We start from the raw sequence: 10,379 nt of genomic DNA, 5'->3' as shown, positions 1-10,379 counted from the left end.
AAGTACACAGTGACTCCTGTTGTTGACTTAACAATTTGACACTCTTGTTTATGGCGTCAGTAATCTCCCTAGGCTCTAGTCATGAGTTGCCAAGGCTATGGAGGCCTTTTGAGTTTGCCGACTTCGATCTTAATTCCAACAGGGTCATAGTCAAAGTGGAAGTTCTATCCTCCCTTCAGAGAAAGGTACCTCCTTCTTTGATGGCCCCGTTCTTTCTACTGGGATCTCACTCACAGAGATCTTTCATTTAGGTCCTCTTTTTTTTTTTTTCCAGAGTGTCTTGGCTTTCCATGCCTAAAATACTCTCATGGGCTCTTCAGCCATATCTGAATGTTTTAAGGGCTGATTCTGAGGCCAGAGTGCTATTTAGGACATCTGACATTCTATGAGTCTGCTATGTATCCTGCTTCCCATGTTGGATTGTTCTCTCCCTTTTTGATTCTATCAGTTAGTATTCACAGACACTAGTCTTATTTATGTGACCTCTTTGGCTCTTAGACCTATCAGTGTGATCAATTGTGAACAGAAATTGATCAAATGGAATGGGGAGATGGCATTGGTACATGCAACCTTGATGGGATTGAATTGGAATCCCCTGGTATGTTTCTAACTCTACCATTTGGGGCAAGTCCGATTGAGCATGTCCCAAATTGTACATCTCCTCCCTCTCTTATTCTTACTCTTATATTTAACAGGGATCACTTTTCAGTTAAATTTAAACACATAAGAATAATTGTGTGTTCATTACAGAGCTCAACCAATAGTATTAACTAGAACAAAAAAATACTAAAAGGGATAAAGTATTAAGTTGTACTTCAACAGTCAGGACAAGGGCTGATCAAGTCACTGTTTCTCATAGTGTCCCTTTCACTTCAACAGGTTTCCTTTTTTGTGCTTGGTTAGTTGTCACCAATCAGGGAGAACATACGATATTTGTCCCTTTGGAACTGGCTTAATTCACTCAGCATGATGTTTTCCAGATTCCTCCATCTTGTTGCAAATGACCAGGTTTCATTGTTTTTGACTGTTGTATAGTATTCTACAGAGTATATGTTCCATAATTTCTTTATCCAGTCTACTGTAGATGGGCATTTGGGTTGGTTCCAGGTCTTAGCTATTGTGAATTGAGCTGCAATAAACATTAAGGTGCAGACAGCTATTTTATTTGCCAATTTAATTTCCTTTGGGTAAATTCCAAGGAGTGGGATGGCTGGGTTGTATGGTAAGGTTATATTCAGGTTTCTAAGGAATCTCCAGACCAACTTCCATAGTGGCTTTACCAGTTTGTATTCCCACCAACAGTGGGTTAGTGTCCCTTTTTCCCCACATCCTCGCCAGCATCTATTGTTGGTAGATTTCTGAATGTGAGCCATTCTCACCGGGGTGAGGTGAAACCTCATTATGGTTTTGATTTGCATTTCTCTGATTGCTAGTGATCTTGAACATTTTTTCATGTGTCTGTTGGCCATTTGGATTTCCCCTTTTGAAAAATGTCTATTGAGGTCCTCGGCCCATCTCTCAAGTGGGTTGTTTGTTTTGATGTTGTGGATTTTCTTGATTTCTTTGTAGATTCTGGTTATTAATCCTTTATCTGTAGCATAGCTTGCAAATATTTTTTCCCATTCTGTCGGTTGCCTCTTCACTTTCCTGACTGTTTCTTTTGCAGTATAGAAACTTCTCAATTTGATGCAATCCCAAATGTTAATTTTGACTTTGATAGCCTTTGCTTCCGGGGATTTTTCCAAGAAGTCTTAGCCGGTGCCTATATCTTGCAGGGTTTCTCCATTGTTCTCTAATAATTTGATGGTGGTGGGTCATAGATTTAAGTCTTTAATCCATGTTGAGTGGATTTTTGTGTAAGGTGAACGGTAGGAGTCTTGCTTCAAGCTTTTGTACGTGGAAATCCAATTTTCCCAGCACCATTTATTGAACGGACTGTCCTTACTCCAGGGATTGGTTTTGGATCCTTGATCAAATATAAGTTGGCTGTAGATGTTTGGATTGATTTCTGGTGTTTCTATTCTGTTCCATTGGTCTAGCCATCTGTTTCTGTACCAGTACCATGCTGTTTTGATAACAAGTGCCCTGTAGACATATCACAATTTCTTTATCCATTCATCAGTTGCTGGAAATCTGGTTTGATTCCATATTTTACTATTTTGAGTCAATCTAAATATAAGTGAATATAAATGCTATACATATAGGGGATAGAAAAAATTTCATATGTTGATTTCATGTCCTTTGGGTCGATTACCAGTAATGGAAGGGTTGATCTGTTTTCAGGGTTTGTTTCTTTTCTTTTTTTTTTTTTTTGACAGGCAGAGTTAGACAGTGAGAGAGAGAGAGAGACAGAAGGAATGGTCTTCCTTCCGTTGGTTCACCCCCAAAATGGCTGCTACGGCTGGCGCACTGCGCTGATCTGAAGCCAGGAGCCAGGTGCTTCCTCATGGTCTCCCATGTGCGTGCAGGGTCCAAGGACTTGGGCCATCCTCCACTGCCTTCCCGGGCCACAGCAGAGAGCTGAACAGGAAGAGGAGCAACCAAGACAGAATCCTGCTCCCTGACTGGGACTAGAACCCGGGGTGCTGGTGCCGCAGGAGGAGGATTAGCCAAGTGAGTCGCGGCACCGGCTCCTTAGCCTATTTCTTCACTGGATTGTTTGCTTTGTTTTTTGTTTGTTTGTTTGTTTTTTTGGTTTTTTTAGTTTCTTGAACTCCTTATATATCCTGGTTTGCCATGATCATATAGTGTTAGTGGTTACTACTCGGCGGTGTGCTAATGATTCTTAAGTCCAGCTGGTCTTTCAAAGATATGTCAGAGGGAAGAGGAGAAGGAAATCCACATAATTTAATTTTTTATTTGAGTGGCAGAGAGACAGAGATGGAGACAGAGAAAGAGAGGGAAAGCTCCTATCAACAGCTTCACTCCCGAAATGCCCAGAAAAGTGAAAGAAGGGCTAATGCCAAAGGTGGGAAATGGATGGAAATGCAATCCAGGTTTCCCATGTTGTTGGCAGGAACCCATTTACCTGAGCCATCACTACTCCCTTCCACAGTCTGCATTAGCAGGAAGCTAGAGTCAGGGGCCAGAGCTAGGAATCTAATCCACGTATTTCCATGTGGATCCTGGGAATCTTAATGGCTAGGATAAGTGTCCCCTCCCATATAAGTTTTAAAGAAGTATATTATGGGCCGGTGCTGCGGCTCAATAGGCTAATCCTCTGCCTTGCGGTGCCAGCACACCGGCTTCTAGTCCCGGTTGGGGCGCCGGATTCTATCCCGGTTGCTCCTCTTCCAGGCCAGCTCTCTGCTGTGGTCCCGGAGTGCAGTGGAGGATGGCCCAAGTCCTTGGGCCCTGCACCTGCATGGGAGACCAGGAGAAGCACCTGGCTCCGGCCATCAGATCAGTGCGGTGCGCCGGCTGCAGTGGCCATTGGAAGGTGAACCAACGGCAAAAAGGAAGACCTTTCTCTTTATCTCTCTCTCTCTCTCTCACTGTCCACTCTGCCTGTCAAAAATAATAATAATAATAAAAGAAGTATATTATGGAGTATGTGTTTTATGTGTTAGAATTATGCAGTTACTTAAATTAATGATCTAATTAAATAGGCAGAGCAATCCTGTGAGGCAGGTATATCTACTCCCAGTTTTCATATGCAAATATTGAATCTTAAAGATGAATTTGAACTTGGTCAAGTTAACAGCATTGTTAATAAGCCATGGAGGCTGAGATTTTAATTCAAAGCTCTTTGGCCTGACAATAAAACTTGGATTGCCAAGTATTGCCTTCGAACAACATCCAATTGTAAATAATAAAAACAATTAAGCACTACCCTTGAGACTAAGAGAAGATGATGGTAACATCATGCAAAACAGAACCCGGTACTCCTAATGTGAAATCTAACAGAGGAAGGTACCAGCCACTGGGAACCTACAGCAGCCAGGAGGGGACAAAGATCCATGGGAAAGGGATAGACTACTAGGGGCATCTAAAAGAAGATTGAGCTGAAAGACTTGAATAATATCTAGATCTTTATGCTTTTGTTTCTCTGCCTATATACTATTGCAAAGGTTCTCAAGCATCACAATATATCAGAATCCAGCAGAAGACCTATTAAATTACAAGTTAGGAGCTTCCATCCCAGAGCTTCTTATCTGGATCTGAGTAAGATGAGATTTGCATTTCCAACATCCTATGATATTGATGCTGATGTTGCAGATATGGGACTAAATTTTGAGAACCACAATACTAGAGACACAGCTATATCTGATATGACTAGTGACTCTCTTTGATGACCTTGGCCACTGCAAGATAGAGGATAGCAGAGTTATGAGTGTAAGCACTGAAACCCAACTGTAATGCTTCACATACCACTCTATCATTTATCAGATGATTGTTCTGGAGCAATTTATTTAACCGACAAGCACCTGATTTAGATAGACAGATCCATATATGTAGCACTGCTTAGTACATAGGAAACCAAGAGTGAGTTATCATTAATCATTTTGTGGCAGGGGTGAGTCACTCGATTCCTCTTCAAGGAACATGCATTGCTCATCTGCAGAGGATGATGTCAGCTGTCTGTGCCCTGGTGGACTGCCTCAGCTGCAGAGAGCTTCCTCCTCTGAGGTCATTATCCACCTAGGGCAGCCAGATTCAATGATTGTCATGGCACAAATACAGAGGCCTGGTCATTTAGGTTCCATGCAAGCCAACTCTGACGGCCACTTCAGTCAGGAGCTTCTAATGGGATCAGTTGAGATTGCTCAGACTTCTCCTATGGCTCATTAGGGATCCTTCCTGCCCTTTCATAGATGTGGATCTCAAGAGCCATCCCATGGGAACATATTGCACACTGAACTCTATTAGTCTGCTTTCAAGTGTAGCCACCCCATATTATTTTTAGCCTTCAGAAACCAAAGGATTTGAAGGAGTGAGTACAACATAAAGTTAAAACTAAGATGTGTTGAGTTTCTTGTCTGATTTTTTAAAATTTTTCTAATAATAGCACTCCTCAGTGCTACTTGGTATGAGTATAGATTATTTGTTGCTACATTTAATCATCATAAAATACCTATAAGTTTATTTTCATTATCCCTGATACACAGATAATGGAATGGATATTCGTGGAAGTAACTTTTACCTACATCCATGTTACTTAACTTTCATGAATGAAATGTGGGTGTGTCTCATTCTGAAGGTTTAGCTGTCATACAATACTTTTCTATTCTGAATTTTCAATTTTTTTTTCATTAAATGAAAATAGAGAAAGCATCCCTATTTAAATTAGGTAGAGCCCTTCCTGGAACCCTGAAATCTGCTTTACAGAAGAAATTGTTGTTTAGCTACAGCCACAGGGTTTTTGGTAATAATCAGTGCTAGGAACTTCTGAGATCAGGTAGGACTATTCTCATTGTGGGCTGGGGGTTGGGGGAGGGGATCAAAAATCTGTTAGTCAGGAAGAGGTGATACTTGATAAGGAACCAAAATCTGAATTCTTTGACCAGATGTTATGTTGCTAATTCCAATTCCAAAATAAGACAGGTTAAAGGTATGCTTCAGGCAAATACACATGTTTTATTACCTGTAGAACACTGGTCTCTGATCCCATTTGAAAACTCTAGCATTGCTGATCTGCATCAGGTAGAGGGACAAGGACAACTTTTGGCTTACAGTGGACAGATTTTAGTGGCCCAGATCAAAAACATGACTGGGACCCCCTTGACACCTTCCTCCAGCCCACAACTTACTATGCCCAAATAAAGTGGTGAGAAGAGACACTCTAATGTATGCCCAAGGAAAGTAAATACCTCAAACAAATCAGACACCCATGGCAGTTATCTGAATCCTCTTCCCTGCCCTCTAGACTTTATTGTACTAGCATCTAGGTTCAGTGCATTTTCTCTATACAGAGGGAAAGCAATATTTCATCATATTTCTATGTAAATCTCTGAGAGGTCAAGAGAAAGCAGAAATTCAAGGAGATGAAATACCACCCCCAGAATAGATGCCCATAGAAAACTGAGTATTTTAACCCCTTTTTCAGCATCCAAAAATTATTTTTCCAACCACCATGACCTAATAATATTCTTGAACTTAGCTCTCCTCTCCTGCCAGTCCATCTTAGGGAGAGAGGAGAGGTGGCATCTCAAAAAGACCTGGTCAACATAGGTATAAGTCATATAACTGCCAAGTGACAAGAAAGAGAACCTGACTTTTTGAGCAAAAGTGGGTCTGAGTTGAATTGTATTTGTATTTTATTTTTTAAGATTTATTTATTTATTTGAAAGTCAGAATTACAGAGAGAGAAGGAGAGGTAGAGAAAGAGACAGAGATATGTCTTCCATTTGCTGGTTCACCCTCCAGTTGGCCACGATGGCTGGAGCTGCACTGATCTGAAGCCAGGAGCCAGAAGCTTTTTCCAAGTCTGCCATGTGGGTGCAGGGGCCCAAGGACTTGGGCCATCTTATACTGCTTTCCCAGGCCATAGCAGAGAGCTGGATCGGAAGTGGAGCAGCCGGGACTGGAACCTGTACCCATATGGGATGCGGGCACTGCAGGTAGTGGCTTTACCAGCCAAGCCACAATCCCTACTCCCAGGCATTGTTATTTCTAATGATCTCCATGAGTTATTATGATGCAAACTCACAAACGTGCCAACAGTAGTTGACCAAACCAGTAACAGCAATAAATTTAAATGTGTCTGGGTAGCACAAATGTAATAAACTATAACAGTTTGTTATTTTAGTCTGTCAGCCCTTTGGTCAAGAGGAATTATTGTAGGGTTATAGGCTTTGGCATCCAAAATACTACACTTATATCCCAATTGTTATATCTACCAAGTTCCCTACTCATCTATGAAAGAGATAATATGAATAGAATCTGTGTCATAGGATTGTTATAAAGATCAGATAAATGGCCTTATTACAAGGATGACATCAGAGAGGGAGACATGCTTTTATGCTTTAGGTACTTGCAGAACACACAATGAATTTGAATTTTACATTTTTGGTCTTTCTTATTATTGCTACATTCAAAAGATGGTGTTTGAAAAACAAGCTATTCTAGCTGAAAGAAGAGTTAACCACATTTCTACCGAAGGAAGAAAGTTGCGTTTATAGCAATTAAACGGTTTCCTCCAACTGTTTGACAAGGTAGAGGAGTGGAAGATTGTACTTAAAAAAGCCCAGCTGCATCTTTTTAAAATTGGTTGACTGTATGAATAATTTAAATATAAAAATGGGCCATAGCAGTTTTCATCTAATCTACAATATATTCCACCCTCCAATACCCCCTACACATACTGCCAACCCACCCGTGCTTGGCATATTTCCATGGTAACTGTCATGCTGTTTGACTGTTGGATTGTGTTGTTAATATGGTGATTTAACATCTTTCCATGTGGGTTAAACTGGATTAAAAAACTGCCACAGCTCAGTTACGTAGGATACATTTTATTGAATTTTTAGTAGTTCACTAAACCATGTTTCTTCATAATTTTTAAACAGATTTATTGCTGAAATGAAGAGTTTAGCTCAGAATGGTACTTGAAATGTGCTTGGCTCTTAGGGGAATTTTGTTTTCAAGAAGGAAGTCTGGTTTTAGGCATATGCTCCCTCTCTAAAGAGGAGTGATAGGACACAGAGCTCTAAGGAAGGTGTCACGACTGAGGATGTAGAAATAAGAGTCTGATACTAATGAAATATGGATGGGAAAGCAGTTGAAAGTATTTGCCAAATGATAGTAACAAGCTTGGTGATTGCAAAATCATCACCTGGGGAACTTAGAGAAAAAAACTGATTCTAGATTTCATCTCCTGCCAACTGCAAAGATTCTGAGCCCATTGGCCTAGAGTGAGACTTAGAAATCTATACTCTTTTAAAGCTTACCAAGTTATTTAAATCTTCCCCATTTTGGTAAATGCTATCTTCCAGGATTGTAATTTATAGTATTACCCAATAAACAGCTAAAAAGATTTCTGGGTCCTATTTCTGTTCTAGTTCAAGGGCTATAGAATTAGGAATCGGAATTTTCAATGAACTGCCTTAGAACAGTTTTATTCAATTGAGACACTTTATCAAACATTGCACTAATTCAATACCTTGGTTTTAGAAACAAGAGGGGGCTTTGTCAGAAACATAGCATTATCCATTGATAATGGCCAATCTTTGGGTATTTTGAGATGACTCATCTGTGTTCAAAAACATTTGATTCAAATGTATGTGACTGGCTATCTTTAGCTGCAGCAGGGAAGAAAAAAGGAATCTGATGTAGGTCTGCCTCACAAGATGTTCAGAAAAGACAAACTTAGATGGAGACACAAGACATGATATAATGAAACAGATACAAACTTAAAGCAATATGAGATTTACTATATTTGTAATTCTGAAAAGTGTTTGCTATGATCTGACTGTTTAAATTCTCTGTCCTTCCTCCTCCCACCAAAATTCATACACTGAATTGTTAATCCCCTAGGTAATAGTATTAGGAGTTGGGATCATATGGGAGGTGAATGGTTATGAAGGTAGAGCATTCAGAGTTAGAATTAGTGCCCTTAGGAAAGAAGCCCAAGGGATCTAATTATCTGCTCCAACCATGTGAGAATGCAGGAGGAAGGCATCATATATGAACCAGTAAATCCACTGGTGTCATAAAATTAGACTTCTCATTTTTTATTTTATTTATTGATTTTATTTATTGATTTGAGAGGTAGAGTTACAGATAGAGAGAGGGAGAGAGATAGACAGAGGGAAAGGTCTTCCATCCACTGGTTTACTCCCTAAATGGCTGTAATGGCTGCAGCTGTGCCGATCCAAAGCCAGGAGCCAGAAGCTTCTTCCGGGTCTCCCATGTAGGTGCAGGGGCCCAATAACTTGAGCCGTCCTCTGCTATTTTCCCAGGCACATAAGCAGGGAGCTGGATGGGAAGTGGAGCAGCCAAGACTTGAACCAATGCCCATATGCGATGTCATCACTACAGGCCAGGGCTTTAACTTGCTATGCCATGCACCGACCCCCAAAAATTTTTTTCAAGCTATCTAGTTTATGGTATTTTTGTCTAAGAGCAGGAATGAACTAAGACAATAGTCCTGCAGCATTTTCAAAGAGAAAGATCCGTGGGTGTTGGGCTAGTCTAGGAAGGCTTCCTAAAGAAAGTGATACTTTAGCTCAATTTTCAGATAAACAGAGAAATAAGAAATTCTGCATGTGAGGAGTACTGCCCTAGATAGAGATCAGTACAAAAAATTATTGAGCTACTTGCAAAAATTTGGTGGAGATTCACCTAAGAATACTGGTTCTGTCTTTGTTTCCTCAAAGAACATATGTGAAACTGTGATTTTTTTTCTTCTTATCTCACATGCCAAGTTATTCTGTCTGAATTCTCAACTGTCAAGATTAAGAATTAAATGATAAGATGTGAACAAAGCATTTACGTTCTAAAAATATTTATTTGATGAATGGAAATCCATGCATCCATGCATAGAATTTTCATAACATGCATTTTTCACAAAATTTCACAAAAAATAACAGTTGTATGTGGATTTCCTTTTTTTTTTCTGCAAAATACCCTCTTTTTATTTTTTGTAAACTTTTTGAAGTACTTTCATATTTAAGTATTGCACCTGAAGCTTATAATCAGGATCACCCACATAATTAAGTCCAATATATCAAATATAATTATATTGTTATTTTAAAGTTTTATATAGGTATACAAAACCTTTTAATCATTGGCATTTTCTGATTCCTGTAGGCCTCCCTCAACTACCTCAAGTGTTTGTTTTCACTAGATTTTATTAATAACTTCCTCACCAAATAGATATCAGTGATAATTCAGCTATAGATAATAGACTTTTTAAAAATAGTTATTTATTTGAAATGCAGAGTTATAGAGATAGAGAAGGAGAGGGACAGAGAGAGAGAGAGAAAGAGATCTTCCATACACTGATTTACTCCCCAAATGGCTACAATGACCAGAGCTGGGCCAGGCTGAAGCCAAAAGCTTAGAGCTTCTTCCATGTCTCCACATGGATCCAGGAGATCATTCATATGGATCACCCTCCATTGCTTTCCCAGGCACATTAACAGGGAGCTGGATGGAAAATGGAACAGCTAGGACAGGAACCAGCATCTACATGGATGGTAGCAATGCAGGCATCAGCTTAACCAGCTATGCCACAGCACTGACTCCCAGATAAAACTCATTGGTCTCTGTAGTGAATAGATCACCTTAGATCTTCAATGTAGCCAGTGTAAAAAAAGAAGCGTAAGTGTTCTGATGTCAGCTAGAAGTTGACTTGACACATGACTCTGCCAAATTTCCTAGCAGTCTGATCTTGATGAGACACTCAGCCTCCCTAGTTTTCAGGAGCATTTTATGTA

Source organism: Lepus europaeus, chromosome 5, assembly GCF_033115175.1.
Source record: "Lepus europaeus isolate LE1 chromosome 5, mLepTim1.pri, whole genome shotgun sequence".
Lineage (NCBI taxonomy): Eukaryota > Metazoa > Chordata > Mammalia > Lagomorpha > Leporidae > Lepus > Lepus europaeus.
This window is presented reverse-complemented; position numbering follows the sequence as displayed.